The sequence below is a fragment of the Neopelma chrysocephalum genome, unplaced genomic scaffold, assembly GCF_003984885.1.
Source record: "Neopelma chrysocephalum unplaced genomic scaffold, ASM398488v2 Primary Assembly neopelma1_71, whole genome shotgun sequence".
In the NCBI taxonomy this organism is placed as follows: domain Eukaryota; kingdom Metazoa; phylum Chordata; class Aves; order Passeriformes; family Pipridae; genus Neopelma; species Neopelma chrysocephalum.
In genome coordinates, this window is record NW_020897731.1 from 6537911 (window position 1) to 6552642 (window position 14732).

Consider the following 14732-nt stretch of genomic DNA (forward strand, 5'->3'; position numbering starts at 1 on the left):
TACTCCATTCTTCTCCCTTTGTTGGCAAATGTATCACAGTAAACACAGTATATATAATCTTACTGGGCAATTCCTCCAGGCTGACACCAGTTCTCCTCCATACCACATAAAACACTAATATATTTTCAAGGTTTTATTAATAATGATCAGAAACTTGCGGAAACACCATTAAACCTATAACTCAGGATACCTCTGAGTATCCAATATGCATTCAACCTACTTAAAAATATAATAATAATGGCCAGTCTTCACGAACGAAGATTTGGGGAAAGGTCTTTTTACCTTTCCAGCCTGCGCAATGGATTTTTTTTGGTGAGACACAGCCTGCGCTGAACTGAGCCCACCCTTTAATCCTAAGGTTCATCTGCCGGGGCCAAGCAAGCTTGGACAATGGCAGTGAGGTCCTCAGGACGTAGGTTTGTTTAGAGTGACCTTCTCATAGATGGATGGCCTCACAGGGCTAACGGGTTCCATCTGCCCGGGGAACCGGCTGGGATTTGAACCTGGGTTGCAGAGGTGAGAGTCCTGCATGCTAACCACTAGGCCACCAGGGGTCCCCACTTAAAAATAACTCAGATGTAAAAAGTTCTCAGCAGTTATCCTTTTCTTGATATCTAAGAGAAACTTAGCTGGGAGCATATTAGTAGCTAAATATGCTGGATAAACAGCATTAAAGAGGAAAAAATCTATCCATGAAACTTGTAATTGTGAGAACTGCAAGAATGGCATACACCATGGTGACACATATAAAGACAACTGAAGTTCTCTTAGCAGTTTATGCTAATCTTCATTGCAGCATGTGGCCATCTCATTTCCTCAGACACAGTGTGGCATCACTGCAGTCAGTGAGCTACAGGCACTGCCATTACAACTCTCCCCAAGTTCAAGTAAACAGTGAATGTAAAGAAGCTGTGTGAAACTTTGAAATGCTTACATTAATTATCAAATAAGCTACTCATTTCATTACTATGTTTCAATAAAAAGAGAAACCAGAACCACACACCCTGTGAAGATACATAACAAGATATATAAAAATGAAAATTATTACATTCATTATTAACAAGATACATAATAATGAAAATCTTTAAATTATTTTCTGTTTGCAAGTGCCCATCTTTAAAAGATTTGAGATTTTTTATTTTATTCTGTAGTTAACACTAATATTCTGCACATGCAAGTCACTAAATGTAATTCCTGGGGTTTTAAACGCTATCTGTTGAGAACACCATCGCTCACACATGCAGCAGCATTATCATATCTCAGATATATCCTATCTGTTATTAAAAATATTGTAATCTTTTCCAAAACCAGTAAAGCTTCAGCACCTCCACTGTAATTTTAACAAGGGCAGAGGAGACAGAGCAAGACGCATTAGTTCAGCAACTGCTTCCATGATACATCAACTCTAAATAACAGAGCTCAGAGGCAGCAGGATATCCAGCTCTTTGTTTCAATGGGACTGGCCTCCTTCTGTTCAACACTGCAATTCACGCAAATACAACACTGCAGCGCACTGATGCAACGATGATTAACCCCGTGAACTGAAATTCAATCAACCAGGGGCTACATTGCTAAAGCTCAATGGTGGATCCTGCTGGCAATGAAACAGGATGGGGTAGGATGATGGAAGATGCAGTTGTCCATAGGAAGCCCACATAAAGGTGCTGGGTATGTTTGTTACATTTTTTAATTATACATTTGAAGATCCAAGTCCATAATCCCCTTGAGTGAGATTGCATCCGAGCCAGCAACCACTCGAAGAGTGAAACGAATGAGAACAGTCACAAAACAGATAGTTACAGGTAGATTAAAACTCCTAAATATGCATCAAAAAAGACCAAACCCACACCACCACCTTTCCATTCAAGAGACGCAAAAGAGCAAGCCTAGTTAGATGCTCATAAGCTAAAAAGGTATAGTTTTCTGTAACTAAATCTGCCCTAAGTCTACCAACATTTACAACCTGTTGCCATAGGAGGAGCAGGACGCAAATAAACCTAACAAGCACTAGGGACTGACTGCAGAATAGGAGCCTGGCAGCTCTGAGAAATACTACGCAAATAGCATCTTCCACACAAGGCAGCCTCAGTACACACCTGACTTGCTTGCTGTATGTTCAAAATGAGTAAGTGCTCAAGTGATGAAAAACTGGGTATTCAGAATCCAGTTTGGTTTGAGCAGCTTCTCAATAATTTCAAAATACATAAATTAAAAAGCAACATCAAAAAATCCTGCTGTTTTACAAGTCACAGCCACTTGCAAACAGAAACAGACCTGTAAAAATTCCAGGGAAGATACCTTCCTATGAACATCAGCATGTCTGATTTTCAGCTGACTGCATAAATATTTAAAGTACATTTTCACTAACTAAACAAATATATTTAACTTGATTTTAAGTGATGCATTTACCCCACTATTCATGGAGCATTTCTTGTGAGATTACTTTTCAGCATCACACAGAAAATTTTAAAACACAGTAAGTCCAGCCCATAAACAGGCAGTTTTTGGCAAAGGTGAACTGATGAGTGCTGCGTACGTGTCCCAACACCAAGGTACCAAGATACGACAGACCCCATATACTCCCACTAGCAGCTGAGATCAAGCCTTTCCTTCATCCCCTTTCCAATTACTAAAACTGTAGAGACCTCTTCCTCTAACATGAGGCTTAGTCCTTGATCTGCAAACTGCAGAGTAGCGCGGGTACCGCAGCTCTGCCTCTGCTGGAATACCGGCCGATGTGGTAGTTTCTTCAGCTGCTCGCTCTGCATGTGTGTGCACAAGACACAACCCCATGTTTACCACCACATCTGGCCCTTTTCCCCAGCTCTCGGACGAGGATCCGGCTCACTGCAGAGCTCACCCTGACGAGAAAAACGCGTGGCCACCCGGGGTGTGCCGGCGCGATGTGCCCAGGTGCTCAGCGAGCAGCCACCAGCAGCACCGCCCCAGGGAGCTCCTGCGGGGCGGGCGGCAGCCGCCGCAGCGCTGCTGTACCGAGCGGGACCGGCGGCAGCGGACGGGCCCTGTCCCCGCTCACAGCCCCGCCAGGGGGTCGCCTCCTTGCCCCCCCGCCCCTGACGAGCACATTTCGAGGATAGCACCCTGCCCCCGTCCGCCTCCCCGGGACCGCTCAGGCCCCCCTGCCCGCCCCGGGCAGGTGCCCTCAGCGGCCGCCCTCGTTCTCCTCCTCCCCGCGGAGCGGCTCCCCCTCGCTCCGGAGATCTACGGGGCTCTCCCCGCCCAGCTCCCGCCGCTCCTCTCTGTTCAGCGCCCGGCAGCTCTGAGCAGCCCCCCGACCCCTCCGCAGCCGCCGCAGCCGCCGCAGCCACACGCGGCCCCCCGAAGAGGGACCGCGCTGCCCTCGCCGCGCCGCGCCCACCGCTCCGCTCGGCGGGCGGGCCCGCCCCGGCTGCCCGCGGACCGGCCGCATCCCCCCGCCGTGCCGCAGCCCCCTCCCCGCGGCAGAACCCGTCCCTCCCGCCATCCCGCTCCTCGGCCCCGCTCAGCACCGACCTGCCCCCGCCTCACCGCGCGCTCTTGGGGCGCCTCCATCCTGCCGCTCCCCGCTCCCACAGGTCGCTCTCCCAGCCCCGGCTAAGCCCTCCGGGATCCCTACCGACCCCCTTCCCGAGGGCAGCCCCACTCCCTCGACAGTCACCCCCTCCCCGTCACCTGGCTTCTCACGGCAGTTCTGTGCCCGCCGACCCTTTCCTCCCGCGGGGGAAGGGGCCGCGCTCTCCCGGCCAAGACCTTCTGCCGCCTGCAGTGGGAGAAGGCGGAGGAGCCTCACCGCCGCCTGCTGACCCCCACGGCCCGGCGAAGGTGCCCCGGGACCCCTCTTCACGTCCCCCCCCGCCCGCAGCACTCACCGGCCGAGCGGGCACAGCGATCCGGAGGCGGCGGGCACGGCCAGCACGGCACAGCCCGCTCCGCTCCGCCTCAGAGCGCCGCGCCAGCCGTGCTGCCAGTGCCGCCCGCGCATGGATTATGGAGGGCGGGCTCTGCTCCGGACCGGGGCTGCAGGACCACCCCGACAGCCCGGGATGGAGGGGGGAGGAAGAGGAGGAGCGTGAGGGATTTAACCGCGGAGGGATGGGCCGGGCGAGGGGGAGCTGGGCAGGGGGAGAGGTTTCGTGGAGCGGCTTTTCGAAGGCGGCCGAGCGGGTCGGGCTGAACCCGCACCCGTGCGAGTGCGCAAGGCTTGGCGACCTGTTGCATCCTGGGCCGGCTCCTGCCTTCTCCCCGACCGGGAAGGGGGTCCCTCCGCGACCCAGGGCCGGGCTCCGCCGAGGCACATCCCGCCTCGCCATCTCAGGGGTGGCCGTGCCACCTCTCCCGGGCGATTTCTCCTGGGGGTTGGTTCGAGGTCGAGCGGGTTTGCTTTTCCCGTCAAGATTACTTACTCCATTAGCTTTCGAAAAAAAATCTTGTTTTACCTTTCTCGAGGGGTGTCCTTATTTCCTGATGGGTTTAGCATTTCCTTTAGGGCTATTATCCATGTTCCTAAGTGGTTTTTGTTCCTGAAGACCAGTGATTTATTGGTAAAATGATAAGTGTTTTTCCTACAGTAGCATACACTGTCAAAGGCTCCTGTGCTTTCCTCCCTCACCCTTTTGTCATTCTTATTTGCAGTTTTTGTATTTTAATATGGTTCCTTTCTTGCAAGATTAAAATATAAAAATGATTCTTGCCTCTCTCACTAGACCCTTTATTATTCAGCACCACAAATGCTTTGCAGGGCAAAGCAAGAATTTTCACTGGACGTCCAAGGTTGTGCTGGGTCCTTGGAAACCCGTAAAACACTGATGGAGGAGTCAGTTAGTCTCCCTTTTGGCAGGCAGAAAGAAATCAACGCTCCAGCTGTGGCAGCAGTCTGCACTGCTAATGCAAGTTTGGCATTAGCCAAGGGTTTCTCCAGAGGTGGCATTTAGTGTTGCTGAAATCTACCTGTATTACAGCTCAGGGCATTTGCCAGCAGTGCACATCAAAGAACAGGTTGCCACATTGGCTGCACCTAGAAAAAACAATTATTCTGACCACAGTTAACCCTGGACTTGTTCAGCTGGAGGACACATAAAGATACAACCCAAAATGGAGTGACACTGAGATGCAAGACAGGCTCTTGTCCTAGTTCTTATAGTTGTCATAATGTACTCTAAGCAATGCATCAGAGAGTCAGCACCATAGTCTTGGGGAAAACACAGAATAACTTGACAAAAGGGCAAATGTGTTAATTTAACCAGGTAGTCCTCAAAAACAGAAGTACAGTTCCTGTCTTCAGCTTTGGATGAAACTTACTGTAAATACAGGAGAATGTTCCTTCCAAATAATGGGCTGTGAGTGCCCAACACTATTAATGAGACAATCTGGTGAAGTTGATTCCCTTGCTTCTATTCAGAGTTAAATCAGAAAGGCCAAATCTTACTGACCTCAGTGACTTGTTCACTGATTTTAAACTGCAGGATGAAGGCATATGACTACAGTGATAAATAACTGCAAGGGTGGAATAGGCTGTAGGAGCTTAAGAGAATGTGGAAATGCAGAGGAGAACAACATGGAATGAAATTACATAAAATCTTGACTTGCTGGAGCCAAAGACACTTAGATTTTCTTTGGAGTCACTAATTTATACAAGTTACAGGTTTTCTGCCATTTATGGTAGGCTACCACAGTACTTCTGGATGAGAAATGTCTGCAGTTTACATAAACAAGGACACGCAACTAGAGTTACAGGAAAAAAGATATTAGCTTTCAGAGAAAAAATAACCTAAGTCAAGACCAACATAATTAATGGAGACATTTCTTCAGTAGACTAAGCCAACACTTATTTTCTGATTAGTATTATCCATGTATAACATATTTCTTGTTTATTTTTAAGGATGATGCTGTCAATATAAGAAAGCTTTTCAGTCATATCTGAGTCTTTTTGCACTATAAGTATCTAGCCTGAAATAAGGAACTTGCCTAAGGTGTCTGGAAGTGACTGAGTTAAGACAATTTATATCATATAAGGTACTGAAAATGTGTTCTCTGAGTAGCACCTAGTTAAAATGTCAGAGCTTGTCACTGTGAGAAGCTAAATGGAAGCATGACCTCTTCAGCTGCCTCCCATTACATTGCTGGCAACCCCAAGTATATGTCTGACCTGAAACTGCTCTGAGCAGCTGTTGACCTTTCCTTGATGTTTATTCTCTGCTAACTGCATGTCAGGTAGAGACAGGTAGTGGGAAATACTGCACCGATTTGCAGCCCTTTCCTTTGCTCCTTGCCTCCCTGCCACCCAAATCACGACTGTGCCCAGGCTTGCTTAGCTGCACACTCTTGTGGGCACAATGAAGGATGTGCTGGTATGTGGTTTGCCTGCATGTGTAACACAGTCATAGCAAGCTCAGAGAGCATCAAGAAAACTTGTCCTCCATGCGCTGCACCATCTTCTATTTGTGGTCCTTTGTGCTTCATTAGGGTGATTGGGCTAAAATTAATCAGAATGCCTTCCAGATCTGCTCTTTGGGGGCCAAAACTTTTAAATGACCTCAGCACTCAGGGCTGTGGTCAGGTTCCTAAGGCAGCTGAACCCCTAATTGTTCACATAAATGAGGAAGTGGTTTTTCAAACCACAGTGCCTGCCGTAGGTGATGAGGCCTCTGAAAACCTGCTATATAAGCATTCAAAACAGGAACAGCTGGATGAAAAAACCTGGCCCATACTCTGTGGTGAGCATTTGAAAATCTGGCTGTGTATCAATCTCTGTTATCTCAGACAAAAATCCTCAGATAACAGAAAGATACATGAGATTTAGAGCTTAACTATAATGGTTGTATCATGTAATTGATTTTTAAGTAGAGCTTGTGATTAAAAGTCTATTGGATAAATAGCTTTTTTCATTAGTTGGGAGTCAAGCTAGGCATAGTATTGCCTGAAGAGATTTAAAATCATAACTCCAAACTTTCCACCTCCCAAAAATAAAAGGGTCAAGGTAGAAAACCTCTTGTATTATGTTTAGTCTTCCTCTGGCTGTTTTCTGAGTGTGTGTTTAGGGAGAGAAGGGTGCATGGAAGTGGGGGAGGGGAGCAGTTGCCTTCCCTGCACCAGGGCTATGGAGAAAAGTGATTTACACCCTTTACCAAGAACATGCCAAAGAGTGAATTCTTCCAACAACCCAAAATCGAACCAGTTTACTAATCCCTGTCAGCTTTACCCTTCAGCCCAATGCCTGCCCACTTGGCTCATCTTTCTGTGGATTAGAACCTCTGAGTCCTTCCTTGCCCTCTTCCACCATGCACTCTGACTAGCTCTGCCCTTCCTCCTGCTGCTCAACGTCACCCTTCCCTTTGGTTCTGGCTTAGCCCTTTGAATTTTGCCAGCCCTCCAAATTAGCTAATGCTGCCCAGCAGCACCCACCACCTACCCATATACCCCATGCCTTCCTTCTGCTCAGCTCCCCATCAGCACTGTTTCTCCCCTCTCCGACATCCACAGATGCAGCCCTCTTCATCCTTAATTCTCCTGTGGGACGCAAGGCTTAAGGGATTAGAGGCTGTATGAGTTCACAACCCGAACTCCAAGCTGTGAACTCTTCCAGACTGGAGCCAGGCTAGCTCAGACTCTGCAGGCTTTGGGAGAGGAGGGAACTGGGGTTATAGCAAACAGGAGGAACATGTTGCTGTATTAGACACAAAACACGTAAAATTTGAAAGAGATAGAAGGGTCCATAAAAATGGTGAGAAACAGCACGATTGCTGTGTGCTATACTCTGACATATATTTGCCTAATTTGCTTACTCCCGAGGGAAAATAAAAAAAGGAAATGGACGACCTTACTCACAATAATTTTCAAGCTTAGAAAACAACACAACATTTCATTGTAGCCCTCTGATTCATGCCAGTTTAGGGTATAATTTCAATGAGGATTGCCTTCATTTGAATGGAAGATTTATCCTGCTGTATATGTATCCCTTTAGGATGCCTTCAGAGAGTTGATGTTTTGTCAGCTACACATCTTGCCATTACGCTCTGCTGTGCCTCTTTCTTATGACTGTGATAGGTCTGCATGACAACTTGTCAAGGAACTTAAAAATTATATTCATTGCTTTTCATTTGAGGAAACAAACCACTAGTAGTTCCTATAACAGGTTTCACAGTTAAACAAAGATACAAACTGACAGGGATTACATGATGCATGTACTTGGAGCTTGTATCTTCTTTTATGAGCTCCCCCCCTATCTGTTTTTCCATCATTTCTATGTTTTATTTCTGCTTGCAAGCTTTGATGCTTGACATCCTGATAAATTACCATCTCAGGAATGCTTGAAACTAAAATGGGAAAGGCACGTGTCTTTTTGACACTGGAATAAAAGAAGCATGACTTGGTTCTAATGCTGTGAGATAACAGACTGGGGAGCAATGGCCAACTACCACCCCAGCTTTTGGTTCCAGCTCTAGCAACTTACACTTCTCTGGTGACGAAAAGGTCAGCATCTCTCAGGTTCATTCTGTGGGAACTGTATGTAATGAGTCATCTGATAGAGGATGTGGTCATATCAGCGAGGGCATTTCAGTTTGTTAGAAAGCAACTTATGGCTTTAAATAAATGCTTTCAAATGAAGTCCTGAAAACCTCTTGCACAAGTGTAATTTCACCTGATAGAAAAAAAGATTTTAAATAAGGATGCTCCTGTTTACCAAACTTGAATGTGCAGTTTGGTGCCTTTCCCCTCAGAAATGAGGGCACAGCCATGGGGCACTTCTGTTCTCAACACTGGTAATTCCTTACTTGTGACCAGTTAATCACCGGCCACCAGTACAGCTGTTTCTTGTGGTACAGTGGTAACTTATGGGGGCACATACAGGCTTCAGCCAGGCTGGGTCCCACAGGCACAGTGACAAAGTTGAGTCCTGACTAACAAAGTCACTGTGCAGATGATGCAAGTGGGCAGCAGGTGCATGTGGTACAGCACCGAGCATAGCCCGTGGCCTCACCTCAGGCTACAGTCATGGACACCCAAAGATTAGGACTGATGGGTTCTTCGTTCTCTCTAATGGCTTATTTTTTTCATTTGTTTTTGTTTTAATGAATGCATTTATACATTTCTTCTGAAAGCTAGGATCTGAGATGGACTGCTTGGACAGAGGCAAGAGAGGCTGTAATATATGGTTTACACAAACTGTGCATCCAGTGCATGCCAGTTAGAACAGAACACTACAGAAATAATCAGCCAAACCAAGTACACACATGAAAGCTAGCACAGAAGCAAAGTGACTGATCTTGATAGTCATTCGTCAGGAAAAAAAAGATATTTTCCTCTCTGTTTCATCCCTATGATGAGCAGAAGTCCCCTCAGCACAGGGTGACTATCCCATGCTTCCCACAAAATGTAATCCTACCTCAGGAGCTTAGCTGCTGCAGTGACCTTCTTTTGTCTGCTTGTTCATAGTAAAATCTGTCTGACGTGAGTAAAGAAGATTGGAAGAAGGTTATTTTTAGTATCAGTATAAAATAATCTGTAGCACAACAAAATGCAAGAAAGAAAGGTGGTGTCATTCTCCCTGGAAACAGGGAGAATGACACCTACAACATCTTGTAGGAAGCACATAAACAACACACGTTGCGGGATTAACCTGACAGGGCCCCTCCGCTCTAGTTTCTATTATTAACTTTACACCAAGTGCAAGTCTCCTCAAATGAACTGTATGAGGTATAACAATTTATCTTACACAGACTATACCTCAGCTGAAAATTTATTAGTAGAATAGTAAGGGCCTGGGTTTTATAAGGTGATGAACTTTTCCCTCCCTCTCCTCATGTTCAACTGCATGCTTAAAAAAAATACCATTTCTATCCTTCCCCACTCCAAGCTCCCCCTTTCAGCTGAATGGTTGGGATAGCAGCCTACTACCCACAAGTTGTTATCACACAAACCAGAAGTGCAACTTCTCCCCTTTGCCACCTCAAAGTTTTAGCTCCCTCCTTGGTCTTCTCAAGTTTGGTACAAAAAGGTTCATTATGACTGAGCAAAAGACTGCAGCACCAACAAGAACACACTCCAAGCAAAATGACAGTTTGTGCTGGTTTAAAAGTTAACCAGCAAGGCAAAATGAACTCAATTCAAAAGAGAGATTTATAAGTCAGAATAACAATTTATTAAAATAATGCAATAAGTACAAGTATACAGACAGACAATTGGTTTTAACCCACAAAACCCAAATGTACAAACCCAGCACCCTGGGGTATGAACAAAAGTGGTGTACCTTGGCCCACCCCCCGAGTCCAAAGCAAAGGGAGAGGGGATAAAACCTGCTGGTGGGAGAGCTGCTGCAGTCTGGTCAGAAGTGGTGATTGCAGTCCAGTTGAGGGTGGTGGTCTCAGCCTGGTTGGGAGCAGCGGTGGTCTGCTGTCTTCCTCTGGGTCCCACGAGAGAGAGCTCCAAGGCTCTGAAACTCCCAGTTATATACTCTCCAGTTCAGGCGGGAGTGCTCAGTCCCTCCCTCAGAGTAGGGAATTCCATAAAAGGGCATGCGGATGCTCAGTCCCTCTTATCAGAGCGGGGAATTCCATATAAGGATATCAGAGCAGGGAATTCCATAAAAGGGTACAGGAACATCTTCCCACCTTGCAGGCCTCTACTGACAGCAGTTTTTGGGAAATGGCATGGAGGCTATAGAATACACAGTTTTGGGTTACACCCATCCAGGGATGAATTGGTCCCAGCCGTTCTAACCAGGACACAGTTTCTTTTCTATAATATAATGGAATTTTTTTTTAAGGGAAGTGTTTTCAGAATTTTATGGAGGAGATTGGCTTTTCCTTTCCCTAATGTTCTTATTAGTTTATAATTTCCTGTGTTTAACCTGCCTGCTAATAAGCTATAAGAGTGAAGTATTTGCACCGTTGAACCATACAAGATATAAAAAAGAGAAGCTGACCTTTAACTCTGCTTCTTTGCCTTTTTGCATGTCAGAATATCAAATGGTTTTCATATTATAAGTATTTCATGGAAACATTAAGCCTTTGAGAACAGAGAACATTTATAGCACTAGAGAACACCTGAGATTTGTTGCTTTACAATCTGTGGCCTTAAAATCTAGCCTGAGTTAAGAGGTAGCGCATTTCTATATTTGTGCAGGCAGCAGAGCAAGAATCAGCCTCATGCTCCAAGATCCACAGTGTGCTTCTTGGTTCTGCCCTGCTTCAGGCTACAGCTTCCCTCCCTCTCTGCTTGAGTTCACAGTCGAGCTGATGAGTACAGCAGGGGTGCATCCATGTAGTCATGCTGGTTTGCTCTTTGCTCAAGTTTCCAGTCTAGCTGCATAAATATTAGTTCTCATGTAATCTTCAGACTGGCATAGGTCAAGGAATAGTGAAGTCTGGGTGCAAATCATTCACCTGAGAATGTCCCACAGTCTGCAACCTTTGACCTGGGAATGGAGGCCCACATAGGCACAGAAAACAGGCACATTGCACACATAATCTGAGCAAAACAAAGACTAACTTTCATCATCAAATTTACTCATACCTGCTTTCACAAATCTTTGGTCTATACTGCATCCAGTGAAAAAATGAATGGTCAAGCGTTGTTTCAAAAGCTTCTTGATTCATAGGTTTTTTATTTCTAAGCCAGAGAGGACTGTTCTGATTACTTTACATATGATTCATGTGCACTACACACATGAAGCCATGAAGACTCACATACTAGTTTCAATATTAAGCTCATCAGGTATGGCAGACTCCTGGAAAGAGGCACCTAGGTTTCAGGTGACAGTAGACCTTGGTGTACTGTGAACAGTCTGAAAGGCCATCTTCTCTCATTATTTAAGACTAAAATTTTAGCCTTCATCTGAGTTGTCCAGTTTTATTTCCCAATTTCTTTTCCACTCTTTTGAACAGCCTCATAATAGTGATGACCAGTGCAGTGGCTTCACAGTACCAAGCAATACCAAAGAATTAGTTGTGGTACCACTCAGTGATGATACTAGTCTTCAAGTCTAACCTCTGCATCTTGGCCCAACACTGTTTGGTGCCATTTGACCTTTGTGAGATTATTTTAGTCTTTTCCTTTGACAAACTGACGGTGTTATGATAGTGTAGCATTGTTCTTGAAGAGAATCTTGCTAGGTAGGACTTCAATGCTTTTTTTCTTTTCTTTTTTTATTTTTTTCTGAACTAAGTATTAGAAAGAAACATTAAATAAGAAGACAAGTTTTAACACCTACCAGCACTGGTATTGCCTGGTCACTTGCTTGAAATAGTGCCTGTGGTTGTGTGTAGTTGGTTTTTCCTGACATCAAGTCTGGTACAAGCTACACAGTGTAGAAAAAGAGGGTCTGCGCTTGGAAGAGGCAGTGATCCAAAGTGGACATGACAGATAGCAGACTAGAATTTTGGTGCCAATTCCAACTAGAAAGCAGCAGTATTCTCTTCAGCATATAAAGCCTGCAAATCGTACGCAGCTACTAAGGTAGAAAAGGCCTTTTGACAAATCTGGAAGCCATTGTTTATTATTCTAATACTTTATCTATAAATCTGAGCCTTACTCATATTGTGGCAGTCTTTCTGCTCTTTAATTCCCTGAACATTGAATTACAGACATTTGAAGAGCTGAGGTCTAATAGCTTAGAGCTTAGATTGCAAACTCCTGTTCCCACTCCTCTCACTAAATGGACACTTCATTAGACTCCTCTGCATTTCATCCTTCCCATTTGATGAGGTGCTCACAGAAAGGCCTTACAAAACAACCAGGAGCAGCCACCTGCCAGATAGACTATTCCCAGAAACTGAAGGACTCTGTGTTGTTTTGTTGTGTTTAACTTTATAAGTCCAAATGATAGTAACTTTCACCATATTTTGGTAAGGCTTTCTCCAGGTTACCGTTCTCTGTTTCTGCTGTACCTTACTCATCCTAGCATTTGCCTCTGTACAGGCTTGAATATTTGCTTTCGCAGATTTCCTGTTGTTACCCTCTGCTACTTGCAGTAAGGAAAATAAATAAATTCCCAGTTTGTGCTGTGGTTGTAGAAGCAATCATCCTATAAAAAGTAATCCACAATTCACTGCAGTAAAATGTATTAGTTTATATATTCTGTATGAGCTGAGAGTTGGTACAGTAAAGGCATGTAATTAAAAAGTGCACTTCGGATGTATTTTGAGCTTTCCTTAGCAGCTGTTTCATATTACGAAACATGCACATTGTGCTGGTTTTGTAATTGGATTTAAGTAGCTTGCAGAATATCTCAATACACAGAGCAAAACACAGCAAAACATTATAAAAAAATGTACATAGTAATTGCACCCGAGAGCTGCAAAGAAAGAGCAGAGAGATCACATGAAAAATATTTCCTGCTTCTGTGAAATCTGTGAAAATTCCCAGGAAGACTAGGAAACATCCCTGGGATGGGAATGCAGTTTACACTGAACTCAGCAAGCGAAGATATATGTGTGTGTAGCTGGCAGCCAAATCTGAATTCTGGTGCACATCGAATGTTATTAGTTTGTACTTAATTACACAGCATACCACATACACTTGAAAAGTCCTTTGAGTTGAATTTTCAGTCTAAGTTAGTTTATATTATAACCATTCTGATATTTATTTTCTGTAGTTGCTTTGCAACATCTGAAAGACAGCAAATTAAATATCTTGTCTTTTGATTTTGACTGAGAAGCCAAATTACTTTTTTAACATTGAAGTTCTTCTGCAAGGGGTTGGGGGAGATAGTATTTTATAATTGTATGCTTAAATCACAGAATCATAGAATATCAGGTTGGAAGGAACCTCAAGCATCATCTGGCCCAAACTTCTTGGCAAGAAGCACTTAAGGTCTTTAAGTGTACATTTTCTCACTGATTTTAGAGAGGGAAAAAAATCTTCTAAGATATTTTTGCTGCAATACTAGGAGGATTTGCAATACTACCAGGGACTGCTGTTCTATTTGTGAGCTAAGATTACTCTCAGTAAAATGGCTCAGCTCCCTGAGGTTCTCAAAATTCCCGTTATGCCTTTGCCAGATTCACAATAGTCTCCCATTTGTTATTTCTTTAAAAAGAAAAAAAAAAAAAAGAAGTATGTGTTTGGCTGAAATAAAAAGGAGAAACATGCACATGGCTGAAAAGCTTCAAAAGCATCTCTATAGAGCACCTGTGTGCTGAAGAGCATTGAGGATCATTTAGTGCTTAATCAGGAGCTGTGCATCACAAGGCTTGGAAGAAGGGACATGAGGATGGTCATGGGAAAGCTAAAACCCCTCACTATGAATCTGTCTGTCCTCCTCTTTCTCACCTTGAGAAAAACACTTTCTTGCTGCAGTTCACTTTACTGACTGGCAAAATGGGTATAATAAAACTTGCCTTTTTTTCACAGCTTTCTGTCAACATATATTTCGGCAGTGCCTCTGGAGCCCTGTTTGAAGAGCACTATTATGGGGCAGTACAGTGTCTTGGGAAACCAGACAGACGTACGCCATGTTTAGAAATTATTTTTCTGTTAAATGAGATCATAATTGGTTAAATTGCTGGGTAATTAAGGGATTTTTGCTCTTCTTATTAGATAAACAGACTTTTTATTGCAAACAGTTCTCATCTTTCTAAATCAGTTCCAGGAAACCCTATAATGTCAGTCACTATTAGCATTTGGAATAGCATTAAGAGCTTTATACAAGCTCATATTAATCTGTCTAGGTTAACCTTTGTATCCAGGCTGCCTCAGTTGCTGTATTTCAAATCTGCAGAATGTCAGTTCTTCCT

General features: G+C 44.5%; 1 protein-coding gene across 17 annotated transcripts in view; it reads right to left on the bottom strand.

The window, feature by feature from the left end:
• PROM1 (prominin 1) overlaps positions 1-3995 on the bottom strand; it is a 62973-nt gene extending 58978 nt beyond the window's left edge. For 14 of the 17 annotated variants that reach the window (XR_003534771.1, XM_027686427.1, XM_027686430.1 and 11 more), the window contains exon 1: positions 3870-3995. The gene's annotated coding sequence lies outside the window, so the exon portion shown is untranslated. Of the gene's footprint in view, positions 1-3672; positions 3790-3869 lie in introns of those variants that run through there. The other 3 variants (XM_027686429.1, XM_027686428.1, XM_027686415.1) reach the window with 2 other exon arrangements.
• Positions 3996-14732: the final 10737 nt, after the last annotated feature.